This window comes from Martes martes (assembly GCF_963455335.1).
Source record: "Martes martes genome assembly, chromosome: 2".
In the NCBI taxonomy this organism is placed as follows: domain Eukaryota; kingdom Metazoa; phylum Chordata; class Mammalia; order Carnivora; family Mustelidae; genus Martes; species Martes martes.
In genome coordinates, this window is record NC_137889.1 from 157292713 (window position 1) to 157306778 (window position 14066).

Here is a 14066-nt window from a genome sequence, read left to right on the forward strand (position 1 = left end):
AATAAACTCTTCTAGGACTTACATCAAGCACTACTAGCTTTACACGTATTAACTGATGTAACCTTCCCAATAACCCTATGATCTATGTCCTACCTTTTCCACTTTACAGATTAGGAAACAGAGGCACAGTAATATCCAAACAACTAGGAGACACTGAATTGTAGCATCCCTCCAACAATTCTGTGAAAGGTGGATATGGTCAGAGAGATATCTACAGAGAAAGCGATAACATGAAGAAGAAATAAAAATAAGATGGCTGATATGAATTTAAGTAAAATATAGAAATTTTAAGAAAAACAAAAAATAACTTAAAATTAATTCCTACGACATGTCATTCAATATATAGTTGAAACAAGTGATATACAAATATAGGCGGTAAAGTGATGAAAAGAGAATTATAGTCCGCATTTTAACAAAAATGAGTAGTTGCAGAATTCTTCAAGATTGGTCAGAGATATTTTTAAAATGTATATGGGATCATGTAATTCTCAGTTTCAGAGCCATCCAGTATCAATTCCTTCTTCAATGGCCTACAAAATTACAAATCATCCGATTGGTTCCTGTCTGAGTTTATACATTGTTTCTTCCTCTCTCAATTTCCCTTGCTTACTATGTTCTGAGCTCACTGAGATTTTCATTCTCCAAACTTGCCTGTATACTCTTTCTTCTCTCTTTCTCTGGCACTCCGTTGATGTGGTTCCTATTCATCATTCAGATCTGAGGTCACAGATCACTTCTTCAGAACTGTCCTCCCCACATTATCTAAAGTGACCCGTTGTTATGCTCTAGCACTTTGCCTTAATTATTTTCTTCCCAATTATTTCAACTGCTTGATATTACTAGTTTGTAAAAGTCATGTGCAATCGCTTCCAAAGTCATCAACTTTACACCATAATTACCTATTAAATGAGTCCTCCTTCAGTGGTATCACAATAATCCAGGCCTCCAAGAATCCAGGAAGACTTGTATAGGATGGCACCCGAGGTCAGTGTTGGAAGATGAGCGTGGCTTAGGTTTTAGTTTGGTAAATAGTGGTAATTTGTGAGTAAATCCCAAAGAATTGTAAATATATAGAGAATATGGAGAATGGATGGAGTGTTGGTGATTCTCTTGCCGCCAGTCATACTACCAAAAATCAGCAACGGTATTATTCTGAATATCATCTATTTGGCCCTTTAGGTTCACTCTGTACCCTTCGTCCAGTTGCTTGATGCCTGGGTGGCTGACCACATCAAAGAACTCTCTTGTTTTCCTTTGACAGGGTGGTAGGGATTGGCAATGATTCTGGGCTTGGGGATAAAACATTTTCTTACGTGATTTCTCCACTCTGACCTCACCTTTGTAGATACTTCTTTTGTTAAAGTCTGCTCACATTAGCTTGAATGTGCCATTTGTTTCCTGCTGAGACACTGACTAATACATATGTATTTCCTTTGAGCATTTCCAATTGCCAAGGGTACATATTTCATTTTTTCCCTTACAATTATTAATTGAGTGCTTACCATGTGCCAAGCACTGTTATAAACCATGGGGACTTTGCAGTGAACAAAATAGATGAAAACCATTGCCCTTGTGAAGCTTACTTCCTCGTTGAAGATTACAATGAATAAAATAAATGTGCAAAATTATGTGAGATATAGCAATATATATTATGAAGAAAAATAAAGCAAGGGAGCAGGATAGCAATATTGGAGGAGGTTGAAATTTAAAATGGGGTGGCCTGGGAAAGTTCCACTGAGAAAGTTACATTTAAGTAAAGAAATGAAAGAGGTAAGGGAGACAGGCATGAAGATTTCTGGTAAGGAACATACCAGGCAGAGAGAATAGTAAATGCAAATGGCCTAGTCACATGAGGGCATGATATTTTCAAGAATCCATGAGAAGGCCAGTGTGATAGGAAAGGATAAGCCAGGAAGGAAAGGAGTGACATGAAGACAGATCCTATAGGACCCAAAGGGCCACTGTGAAGACTTTGGAATTTACTCAGTGTGAAAAAAAAAGGAGGATATTGGAAGGTTTGGAGCTGTGGTACAATGTGACTTACATTTTACATTCATTGTTCTTGCATTTGGTTGTTTTAAAGTGTATGTATGTGCATGGGTGTGTATTTTAGAATAGGGGAGGGCAAACAAAGATATAAATAAAAATTATTTAAGGGGCACCTGGCTGACTTCCTAGATCATGTGACTCTTGATCTTGGGGTTGTGAGTTGGAGCCCCATATTGAGTGTAGAGATTACTTTAAAAAAATCTTAAAAAAAAAAAAAGTTATGTAAGAACTTAATATCATTTCAGGAGAATGGTAACAATGGCCAAAACGAAGTTAATGGCAATGGAATTGTTGATAATGAGGTATGAAATACTTAGATTCAAGATGCATTTTGAAACTAGAGTCACCATGATTTTATTTATTTATTTATTTATTTACTTACTTACTTACTTCCTTATATTTTTTTTCTAGAATTATGCATTTATTTAATTTATTTATTTATAAAGATTTTAATTCTTTTTTTTTTTTCAGCATAACAGTATTCATTGTTTTTGCACCACACCCAGTGCTCCATGCCATACGTGCCCTCCCCAATACCCACCACCTGGTTCCCCCAACCTCCCACCCCCCGCCCCTTCAAAACCCTCAGGTTGTTTTTCAGAGTCCATAGTCTCTCATGGTTCACCTCCCCTTCCAATTTCCCTCAACTCCCTTCTCCTCTCCATCTCCCCATGTCCTCCATGTTATTTATTATGCTCCACAAATTCACCATGATTTTCTAATGGATTCATTCATTCAGCATACATTTATTGAGGGCTTACCATGGGCTAGCATTATGCTAGGTGCCTGGGATAGCACAGTGAGCAAAACAAAGATTCCTACTCTTACAGAACTTAGAATATAATGATGGCATGGAGGCAGTTAGCAGTGAGCTAAAAAATAAACAGATAAATAAAGCATATAGAACTTTACCTATTGTTAAGTGCTGTTAGAAAAAAGTGCTTGGGTGAAGGGCAATAGTGCCCAGTTAGGTTAATAAATGGTCAGGGCATGCCTCCTTAAGTAGGTGACATTTCAGTAAACAGTTGAGAGAAAAGCTGGAATCAGCTAAGGGAATATTTGAGGAAAGAGTTCTTTAGCCAGAGAGAACAACTAGAGCAAAGCCATAGGGTAGACACATGCCCTGGGGCTTAAGGAACCTCAGGAAGGCTGTGGAGCTGAAGAGTATCATTAAGGGACAGTGTATTAAAGACTGGGTTTTAGAGGAGTAACAGGCTACAGGCTTTAGAAAGCCTCATAAGCTATTGTAAGGATTTGGGCTCAGACTCAGTGCAGTGAGAGTAACTGCAGTGTTTGTGTAGAGGAATGGCAAGATCTAACCTTTATTTTGTATTTAATAGGATTATTCAAGTTGCAGCATCGAGAATAGGCTCTCAATGTCAAAATTTGAAGAAGGAAGACCTGTTGTGAATTGAGATGTATGAAAAAGAAAGAACCAAAGACAACATTGCCATTTAAAATTATGAAAAAACTGGGAGGAAAGTAAGTTCTAGAGAGGATGATAGGAAGATTAGGATCTCCATATTGGACATATTAAGACCAAAACAACTATTAGAGATTCATTCTTCACTTTTTTTCCATATAGAGGGACTTCTAGTTTCTGTCATTCCACAGCAGCAAGTTATTTAACAGATGGATTTAGAAAAAAACAAGTGGACATGCTCAGTTTAGCCAGCTCTTTTGCTTTTTTATTTTGCAGGGGAAAAATGCACTCTCTAACTCTCTGTAATGCGGGTTTTAAAGAGTCAAGCCCTAGTAGAGGTATCTATGTTTTTAAACAATGACTAGATTGACTAGATGAGTAAACTTAAATTTTTAGTGAAGTGTTAGTAAGTCCTTTTTGCTGTAGTTCCATAGATGCTTTCTCTAAAGACCTTTACATAGAATGAAAGTGATCATTTGAGTTTCCATATGATAGTCCTCATGTCAATTCTTTTGAATACTAAGGGTGGGAAAATGGCATTATTCATTTTCTTGAATCTAAGGATTTTAAAAAAATGAATATAGAGTGATTTTTATACTAAAGATTATTATTAAGAAGCAACCTTCATATCCAAGTCTTCTCAATTTTGAAGGTAAAATTGAATTTGACCTTTAACTAAAGATCAATTCCACTGGGTAACCAATTTGGACTGATTCCACTGGAGATCACCTAAGAGTATTCTGGCATTGTAAATGGCCATTAAAAGCCATCAGTGCTATAATTCTTTTAGAAACAGATAGTTATGTGAGAGTCATATGATGGTTATTGCTTTATGATTTAGATATTATTTAATGAACAGTTGGAAATATCTATCAAGTCTAACCTGACACAAGAGGACAGAGAGGACCTCCATCTCAGCCAAGACTACTTGGGAAAAATGCTGTAATTTCCAGAAGCATACCCTTCAAACTGACAATAATAGCATATTATCCATTTGCTTTACATCTTTCACTTAAAATTATCAAAACAGTTTACAGTACTCAACTTCAGTCTTATGTGTTAACTAGAGTCATAGCTATAAATCATTAAGACTGCTTGTCACCATCATCACAGGTAATACTAAGTGAGGGGTTTTAACCTATTTTGTGCCATTTGGGCAATATTTTGAGACCTTCACAGAATAATAGTTTTAAATATATAGAAGCCCAAGGTAAGAACCATACTGAAATACACTGTACTCTTTCAAGCATACCCACTTTTCTCATTTTGCTTAAACATTCTTATTCACAAGTTTAAATATATTTTTTCAATGAGAATAGTATTATTTTATTTTTGCCATTAGCTTATCAAATTTTCACTTCATCTGTGTTACTTATAAAATGTTACAAAAATTACCTTAGTTGTGAATATGTTATGGTTGATATAAACACACGACTCTTTGGATTTCTTTTTGGTCTTAATGATCCAAACCCTTATAAAGCAATGTTACCGGTGGCTTATAATTGCATAAAACAAAATTGTGTTTTATATCTTCCTCCAAATATGTTCACATTTACATCTATTATTTAGCCTGTGTTTCTTGAGCAGATTCTCATGGACCCAGACACTCTTCAATATGCTAGGAATTCAGTTCTGAATCAGATAAAGCTAGAGAAAATAAGAGAAAGGGAGGAAAGAAGGACAGAGAGAGAGAGAGAAGATAGATAGGAAAAGAAAGGGAAGGAAATCTGATATTAAATAAGGTGTTAACAAAGGAATAAAAATGACAGGAGATGAGAGTGAGATAGGTAGTCAGGAAAGGACTCTGAGGAAATGACATTTGTACGGAGAAATTAACGTATCAATCCTGAAAAATAATGCATTGTTTACAAAAATCTAATTAGCTTGAACAAAGCATGATCATATTCACAGGCAAGGATCAAGTAAATGCTCTGTCTTAGACCAAAAAGGAGTTCCCTGTGTTTGTCATTCCAAAGTAGGGTAACATCGAAGATGTCTACTGCAGAGTCATGTCTGGCAGAGTAGAAGTAGTAGCTGCCTTGTTCTCAGACTAGATATATAAAGCGGAAACTGAAAGAGAAATGGGTAGTTTCCCCCAGAAGCATTTGACTTGAAGATATTTCTCCATGGTTTTTGCTTTGCTGAAAGGCCTGTAGTATGATTATTTAGTTTTCCCTTTCTCTTAGCTATCTTTGCTCCGAAAAGTCAGTTACATCAGAGGGTAAGGGCCATGGTCTTTCTGAAACCTATAGAGAAGAATCCTTCCTGACCTATTCTTCAGGTGGTTTTCTGGCAATCCTTGGCAAGCACTTCAGTTTTTGTCTCGTCATTACATGATGTCCTCCCTTCATGTGTCTGTGTCTTCACATGGTCTTATAAGAACAATATCTAGAATAGATTACGGGCTCATTCTGCTCCAGTATAACCTCACATTGACTAGTTAATCTTCAGTGATACTATTGCAGATGTCGCATTTGAAGTTACTAGGGGTTAGGATTTCAACACATATTTTGGCAGGATATAATTCAACCCACAATAGTCATTTCTGGAGTTTGCACAAAAACTTGAAGTACTTAGAAATCAAACCAAGTTAGATATAGAATTAGTCCAGATGTCCACTGATACATGAATGGATAAAGAAGATGTGGTATACACACACACACACACACACACACACACACACACTAGAATGTTATTCAGCCATCAAAAATAATGAAATATTGCCATTTGCAATGATGTGGATGGAACTAGAGGGTATTATGCTAAATGAAATCAGTCAGTCCGAAAAAGACAAATACCATATGATTTTATTCATATGTGCAATTTGAGAAACAAAAGAGATGAGCATAAGGGGAAGGGAAGGAAACATAAAATAAGATAAAAACAGAGAGGGAGGTAAACTATGAGACTCTTAGCTATAGCAAACAAACTGAGGGTTGCTGGAGGAGAGGTGGATAGGGGGATGGGGTAATTGGCTGATGGGCATTAAGGAGGGCAATTGATGTAATGAACATTGGGTGTTATATGTAACTGAAGAATCACTAAAGTCTACCCCTGAAACTAGTAATACACCATATGTTAATTAAATTGAATTTAAATAAAAAAGAAAAAAAAAGGAAAAAAAACAAGAAGAAAGAGTATAGGCTAGGAATTTTCAATAGCTAACTCTTTAAACTTCAGCCATACTATGTCGATCGACTATTGTCGATCTTAGGAAGGTTGCTAAAATGTCTATACTCAGTTTTCTCATCCATAAAATGGTGGGGCCAACTACTTTGCAAAACTGCTGTGTAGACAGAAATAATATAAATAAAATGGGAGTACATGGAAACTCAAATTCTTGTTTAATTGTTCTTATAAGTATTTTTGTCATCCAAAAACTGCTTATAAGACTAAATAGAAAGGTATTGCAAGTTACCCATCCTTAGGAAAAAATAGGTGTTATGAATCAATTTTTTTTTACTAAAGTTAAAACAAGAAATAGACATATTGTCCTATTTCAAGTTCATAACTGCATATTAAGATGTATCCTGATATACTTCCACAGCAAGTTGAATTGAATCAACACAGTAAGGACATGAACAGCTCAAGAATCAGTAGAAATATTTTTAAAAATATTCTTGTGGTTGACCTGAAGGATAATAGTCACTACATTTGCCAAAACAAGATCAGTATTTTCCAAAGAATTACTTGTCTTCAATTTAAAGCCATGGCTTGTAATTAGGAACATACTCTTCAGCAAGGCCTCTGCTGACTACCCAATATAAGTTATGTCCACTTCTGGTAGTCTATCATCACAGTTTGTTCTTGGCTTTATAGCATCTATAAAGCACGTGGCATCTATATAGCATATCACAATTTATAATTATATATTTAAGTTTGTGTTTCCTTGTCCACTGTCTGTTTTACATACTAGATCTTAAGTGTCTAGAGAATAGGGATCATGCCTCAACCCTCTAGCACAGTGACTGTCACACAGTAAGGGCTCAATAAATATCAATTTAATGAATAAATGGGTTGGTGAGTTTATTGATGAATAAAAACATTATTACTCTCTCCAGACATTCTCATTTGACAGATTTGCTTTCAGCGAAGACAACACAATAAATTGTATATTTATTTACTTGTCCATTACATAGAGGTACTGGATAAATCCATGGGATATCATTGGACAAATACTTTAAAATTTCCAAAAACAACATATTTTGAATATCAAATATAGCATGTTACTTTTTATAATTCTTTTATATCTAAGAAAAGGTAGACATCAGAACTTTGGAGATGGAATATTCAGGAAGTGGGAAAGCAAGACAAGTACACAAATAAAAACAGGATATAGCAAAAGAAAGTGAAAATGAGCAAAAAAATGTCAAACAATATATAGGTGAAAGTGATAGACCAAAGTCTAAAAAAAAGATCAGACTAATATCAGTATATATATAAGCTAGGTTAGAAAACTTATGTGACATTCCACATTTTTATAATTTGGCCCACATATCATGTTCTATCTTATTTTCCATTGCTGAATTTGTTGGTTAATGTCCCCAGTGAATTTTTACCTCACAGTAGTAGCTTCTTCCCTCCACTCTACCTACAGCACTACCACAAGCCTATCATTAGATTTCTCCTTGTATTCATCTCTCAGCACCCCCATTAAGGTTCCAGTTTTTCTGTTATAGTTTTCCCATTGTATCTGTTGAAGAAGCTGAGACTTAGGGGTAAGGAGACCATGTAAGTTCACACAATTGATGAAGCACTAGAGCTAGAGCACAGAGGACTGTTTCCATAGCATCACAAAGTCTATGGCTTGTAGCATCCTTTGCTCCACGGTTTGAGATAGGGTACATTATCCATCATCTATGCCAGACTATGCATACCTGGGTCATATAAGGAAAAAGAAAAGTTAGTGGAAATCCATTAGATTATAGTTACTATGAAACCAGAGGCAAACATAGAGCTGTCTGCTTTATTTATGTCTTCCCAAGTATGCAGAATGAAGTAGATGGAAGAAAACCCAAAAGCAGTTGGCTAACACAAAGATAGCCTAAAATTGTGTAACACGTGATAATTCTTAATATAAAAGGATACATTTGCAGGGTATGCAAGAAAATTGGATGATCAAATTCCTATTCAACTATGAAGTGATTTGCAAAATAGTATGAAAGGCACAATCTTAAGGAAGTGATTTCCTTTTTCCCTTTAATACTGAATATAACCCCATTAATTTTAATATGTGCCTGTTAAGGGAAAACATACCCGTGGGTGTTTCAGAGAGAACTCAAAAGTATTTTTAATTTAGAAGAGTAGTATAGTTACACAATATAAAATCAGTATCTATTGGTTATTAAAGTGTTGCATTCTGGTTTGAAGTATACAGGATTTGGTTGACATTTTCTTCATTTACTTTATTTGAAGATCTGAACAGGTGACTATAAACTATAGGGACTTGTTTAGAAGTATATCTAACTCTGCATAAGACTTAAGGTAATAAGTTAAATTTAATGAGTTGGCAATAAGGATATTTTTTTCTTCCATGTAATAGAAGTGACCTGGTTTCATAAATGGCTTAGAAAATAATAAAACAGAACATGTTTATGGCTTGACATTTAAGAAAAAAGTATCTGTTTCTCTAGAAAATAAGACTAAGAGGATTAAGGGAAATATTATAAGAAACAAAAAGAGATTCAAAGATAATTTTGTTCTTTAAGACATAAAACTTTTCACTATACAAATATTTCTGCTTTCACTTAAATTTCTTTGGGTTTGAAAACACCTTAGAATACATACATAAATATATATTCTCTTTCTCCTTATATGTATATATATATATACATACACAGATATATGAATGTATATACATACACACACTATATAGTCTATATTTAATGTAAGTATATGTAAATAGTGTATTAAAAACAAGAAACACATGTATAAATATTTATTTTATTTTTTATATTTCAAATCCAGTTATTCATTCATTACTGGAATACATCCTCTGAGGGTAAAAATACTCATCATTTCCTGATGTTGCCTACAGACACCATCTACTCATTTATTCCTTCTTTTCTTTTATAATCGAATATTAGCATCTGCTATTGAATAATTCAGATAAAAACAACAACAATAATTAATAAAAAAATAAACAAACAACAATTCCTGTCTTCAAGGAAAACAGAACTACTGTAGGAAGGCATATGCAAAAATATGAATGCAATAAAATATATTATTTGAGGAAAATATTACTGAAGTAGAGAGAACACAGTTGAGTGTAGAGTAGGAAAAATCCAATCCTGCAAGGAAAGCTCACCTATGGAAGAATCTCAAAAGATGATGTAGAATGGGCCATGGCAGAAGGGCAAGGCCTGCCCCATAACTTGAATTTAGAATAAAGTGCTTCAAGATAAGGAAAACTAAATGATGAAAAACAAAGTATGAGCAAATACATTTTTAGGTAAGTGTGAATTTCAAGTAAACAGTCACACTAGTAATATTTAGTTGAATAAAATTCAAGGCAAAAAACATTTTATAATATAAAACAGTTATTTATAGAAATAATGAATTATAGTAATGGAAATTCAAAATAATATAAATATCTGGTAGCAAATAAAGTTGTTTCAAAATTTATATAAGAGAAGTTAAAATATATGAATTGGAGTTAGGATACTTACCTATGTCTTTGACAAATCTCCTTAGCAAAAGTTACTCAGGATACGAAAGCCATGAATTTGTAATGTATATTATATAATACATATATGTGCTATGTACTACATAATATTTTGTTATATATTAACTGATGTTTTGTTTATATAATTTATATAATTCATTATTACTCTATGTTACTCTATATTATTTTATGATAGAATTATTATATACTACTTTATTAAATATACTGTCTTATATATACATATCACACATTCTAACCTACAAAGAGAAAATATACCTTCTTAAGCATCACAGATCTTTTACAAAAACTAAACATGTAGTAGGCCACCAAAACAAAACAAAACAAAAAAACAACAAACCCTCAATAAATCTAAAAGGTAGTTAGTTAATGGGTCATATTTTCTAGTAATAATGCAATGAAACTAGATATTATTAAGAAAAGTTTGTGTTTAAAAATGCTTGGAAAATAAACAAAAATATCATAAATAACTTTAGGTCAAAGCAGAAATTAAATTTGTCATAGCAGCTGTATAGAATACAATGTAAGTGAGGGTACCTCATATTATATTAGTGGAATGCAGCCAAGTCTCCACCTAGATGAGAATTTATAAATCTAAATGCACATATTTTATACAAGAAACACTAGGTGTGAAAGAACTCAACATGCAGCTCAAGTATTCACAACAAAGTAAAACAAACATTAAGGAGTAAAGCAGGATAAAGGAATTAATAAATAAGAAATACAAACAGAAAGGAATGAGAAAGCCAAAAGGTAGCAGAATGGAAACATAAATATAAAAAATGATTAAAAAAATAAAATAGTCAAACCTGGCAATGTCAGTTGAAAGAGAAAATGAACGTGGAAGAAATCATAGCTATGAAACATTAGTAATAAAAGAGGATTAGCTTAATTTTAGACAGTATTTTTATTTTTTATTTTTATTTTATTTTATCTTTTTTTTTTAAAGATTTTATTTATTTATTTGACAGACAGATCACAAGTAGGCAGAGAGGCAGGCAGAGAGAGAAGGGAGGAAGCAGGCTCCCTGCCGAGCAGAGAGCCCGATGCGGGGCTCGATCCCAGGACGCTGGGATCATGACCTGAGCCGAAGGCAGCGGCTTTAACCACTGAGCCACCCAGGCGCCCCTAGACAGTATTTTTAAAGATTAATTAATTAGTTAATTAATTAGAGAGAGAAAGAGAGAGAGGGAGAGAGAGAGAGAGCATGAGCAGGGAGAGGAACAGGGAGGGGAGAAGCAGACTTCCTGCTGTGCAGGGAGCTCAATGAGGGGCTAGATCCTGGAACCCTGAGATCATGACCTGAACCTAAGGCAGACTCTTGGCATACTGAGCCACCCAAGTGCCCCTAGACAGTATTACTATTTTTTTTTAATTTTTTAATATTTTATAAACATATAGTGTATTATTAGCCCCAGGGGTACAGGTCTGTGAATCACCAGGTTTACACACTTCACAGCACTACAGTATTATTTTTAATGTTAAATCACTATAAACCAAAAATTGGAAGCATTAAGTGTCATAAAATATGAAAATACATTATCAAAATTAACTTAAGACATGAAAATCACATAAAGACAAATAATAACTATAAATTTTAAAAACAAAAAGCAAACTATCTCCAAAAGATGGTGCGAGGGAAATATGATTCAGATGAATTTATGGGGAGAATATGTCAGGATCATTCTTAGGCTATTTAGATTGTTTCAGAATGTAGAAAATCGTTTATAAAGTGGACAAAAAATTGACCCCCAAACCTTCAATATACCATGTTGCAATTGTTTAGGATATAGATCTGAAGATCCGCAAGGAAACACTACCAATTTGGGCCTAGTATTATGTTAAAGATGCAGTATAAAATGACAAATGGACTGGATCCAAAAAATTAAAGGGCTTATATTGCATTGTTTACATTGTATTGCTTATATTATATTGTTTATATAATATTATATTGCTTATATTAATGTCATATGCATATATAATCAGTTATTTTTAAAAAATGCTTTGGAATCTGCCCAAAACACATTTGGTAAAATTAAGTGTTCACTTCCCATAAACATTTTGACTAGACACTACTTTTTTTAATACATTAAAGAAAATCTATACCAAAAATATTTTAATAGTGAAACAACATGAAGAGAAATAGATGCACAAATATCGGCAAAGAAGAAACAAAATAATTATTATGTATTGATGAATGATTATTTCCCTAGTGAATGGAATAGAATCAAGTGAAAAACAGTTACCAACAGATTGGAATGTTTTTAGAATTGTTAGAATAATTTAGTGGTAAGTTGCATTCCCATCTTAATTTGTGATTTCAGTATAAAAGCTCCACACTCAGTATTTAAACCTGTCTAATCATCTACCTTTCCAAGATAATCTCATCCCTTTACTTTCTTAGATTCTATTTAATTCTAGTTGATTCTACCTCATTTACTTTCTTTTCCTATTAATTTTAATTCTCCATCTTTATTAGAAAGCGGTTATGACCTCAACCTTTTTGCCTGATCTTTTACTTTTGCACCTGATCTTAATTATAACTTGACCCTTCCTAAAGGGTTCCACTTTCTTAAGTGGCAGGTGCTACAAAACACCCCCGAAAAACATCTTAAGCTATGGATTCAGAGTCCAGCTCTCTCTGAGATGCTTCTTTTGCCCCCTGTACGTTCATCTCCATAGAGAAATAAGACGAAACAAAACAAAACAACAGAACAAAACCAAAACCTCTGACTTCAAACAAGTGCCATCTGGCTAAATCATTCTATACTTCTCTTCCTTGCTATCATCCCCAAACATCTGGGTTAATCCTCTTATTTGACTACAGATTTTGGCCTTTGTTCACACTGCCTTTCCATCTGACGTCCTACGGTGATCCAGGGTGACTTCTACGCTGTATGAATGTGTCAAATACTGGCCAAAAGTCACCACAGGCCAGCTATTTGGACTTTGTCCTCATCAGGGAAAGCCTTATCTCTGAAATAATTAACTTAGTGACTTTCCTCGCTCTGCCTCTCAGCTCCCATTCTTCTCAACTCCTGATCTCTTCTTCCACCTAATTAGAATATCCAAGGCTGTGCCTGGCAGCATACTCAAATCACCCTGGGGGCTTTAAGAAGGTGTGGATGGCATTGTTTGACACTCTCTGGGCTTCCTATTACCAAAGCAGCCTAAGTACTGCGCAGGCAGGTTCAGCATCACCGCTCAGGGGTACTTACGTGTCTGCTTCCATTTCTCTGCTGCATTTCCTATCCAGCTTGGATTCCAAGTGTCATCTCTTGATATTGCTCTTTTGTCAATAGCTTCAACTCTCTTCTTCTGGATCCCTTCTGTTGTTTCTACCTGGCAATATTTAACCCTCACTGAAAAATAATGCCCTGAACTTCTAAATACTGCTAAGAGGGAAAACGCACCATCTTGCGCACTGCTATGGTCACTAATAGGTAGTCACCAATATATATAGCCACTCTGTAGTCTTACTGTGTGTAAAATAAGCTCTTTTTTTTTTCTTTTCTGTGTGATACTATGTCAAACCATCTCCATTTTTTTCCCCAAATCTCTAACCCCATTGGCTCACCCATCTTTCACAGATATCCTTAAATGACAGCTTGACAGTAAGAACAGAATCCTTTCCATGGAAACTCCGTGAACTACCACAACCTCAATAAAATGCTTCCATACAAGAGTGCCTTTTTCTTCCTATTATAGTTAGGATGTGTCCTTCCTCCTATCCAAGGCTCACCTCTCAAATTCTTTGCTGAATCCCTCTGGTTCCTTCTCAAAGGCTTTTCTTTGTTACTTATCCTTAGATGATTAGTCTAATGAAGCATTTGCAGCTTGGATTTGACTGACTCCTCACTAATTGCCTAAGAGACCATGAGCATTTGACCTAACCTCTTCATATTCATTTTT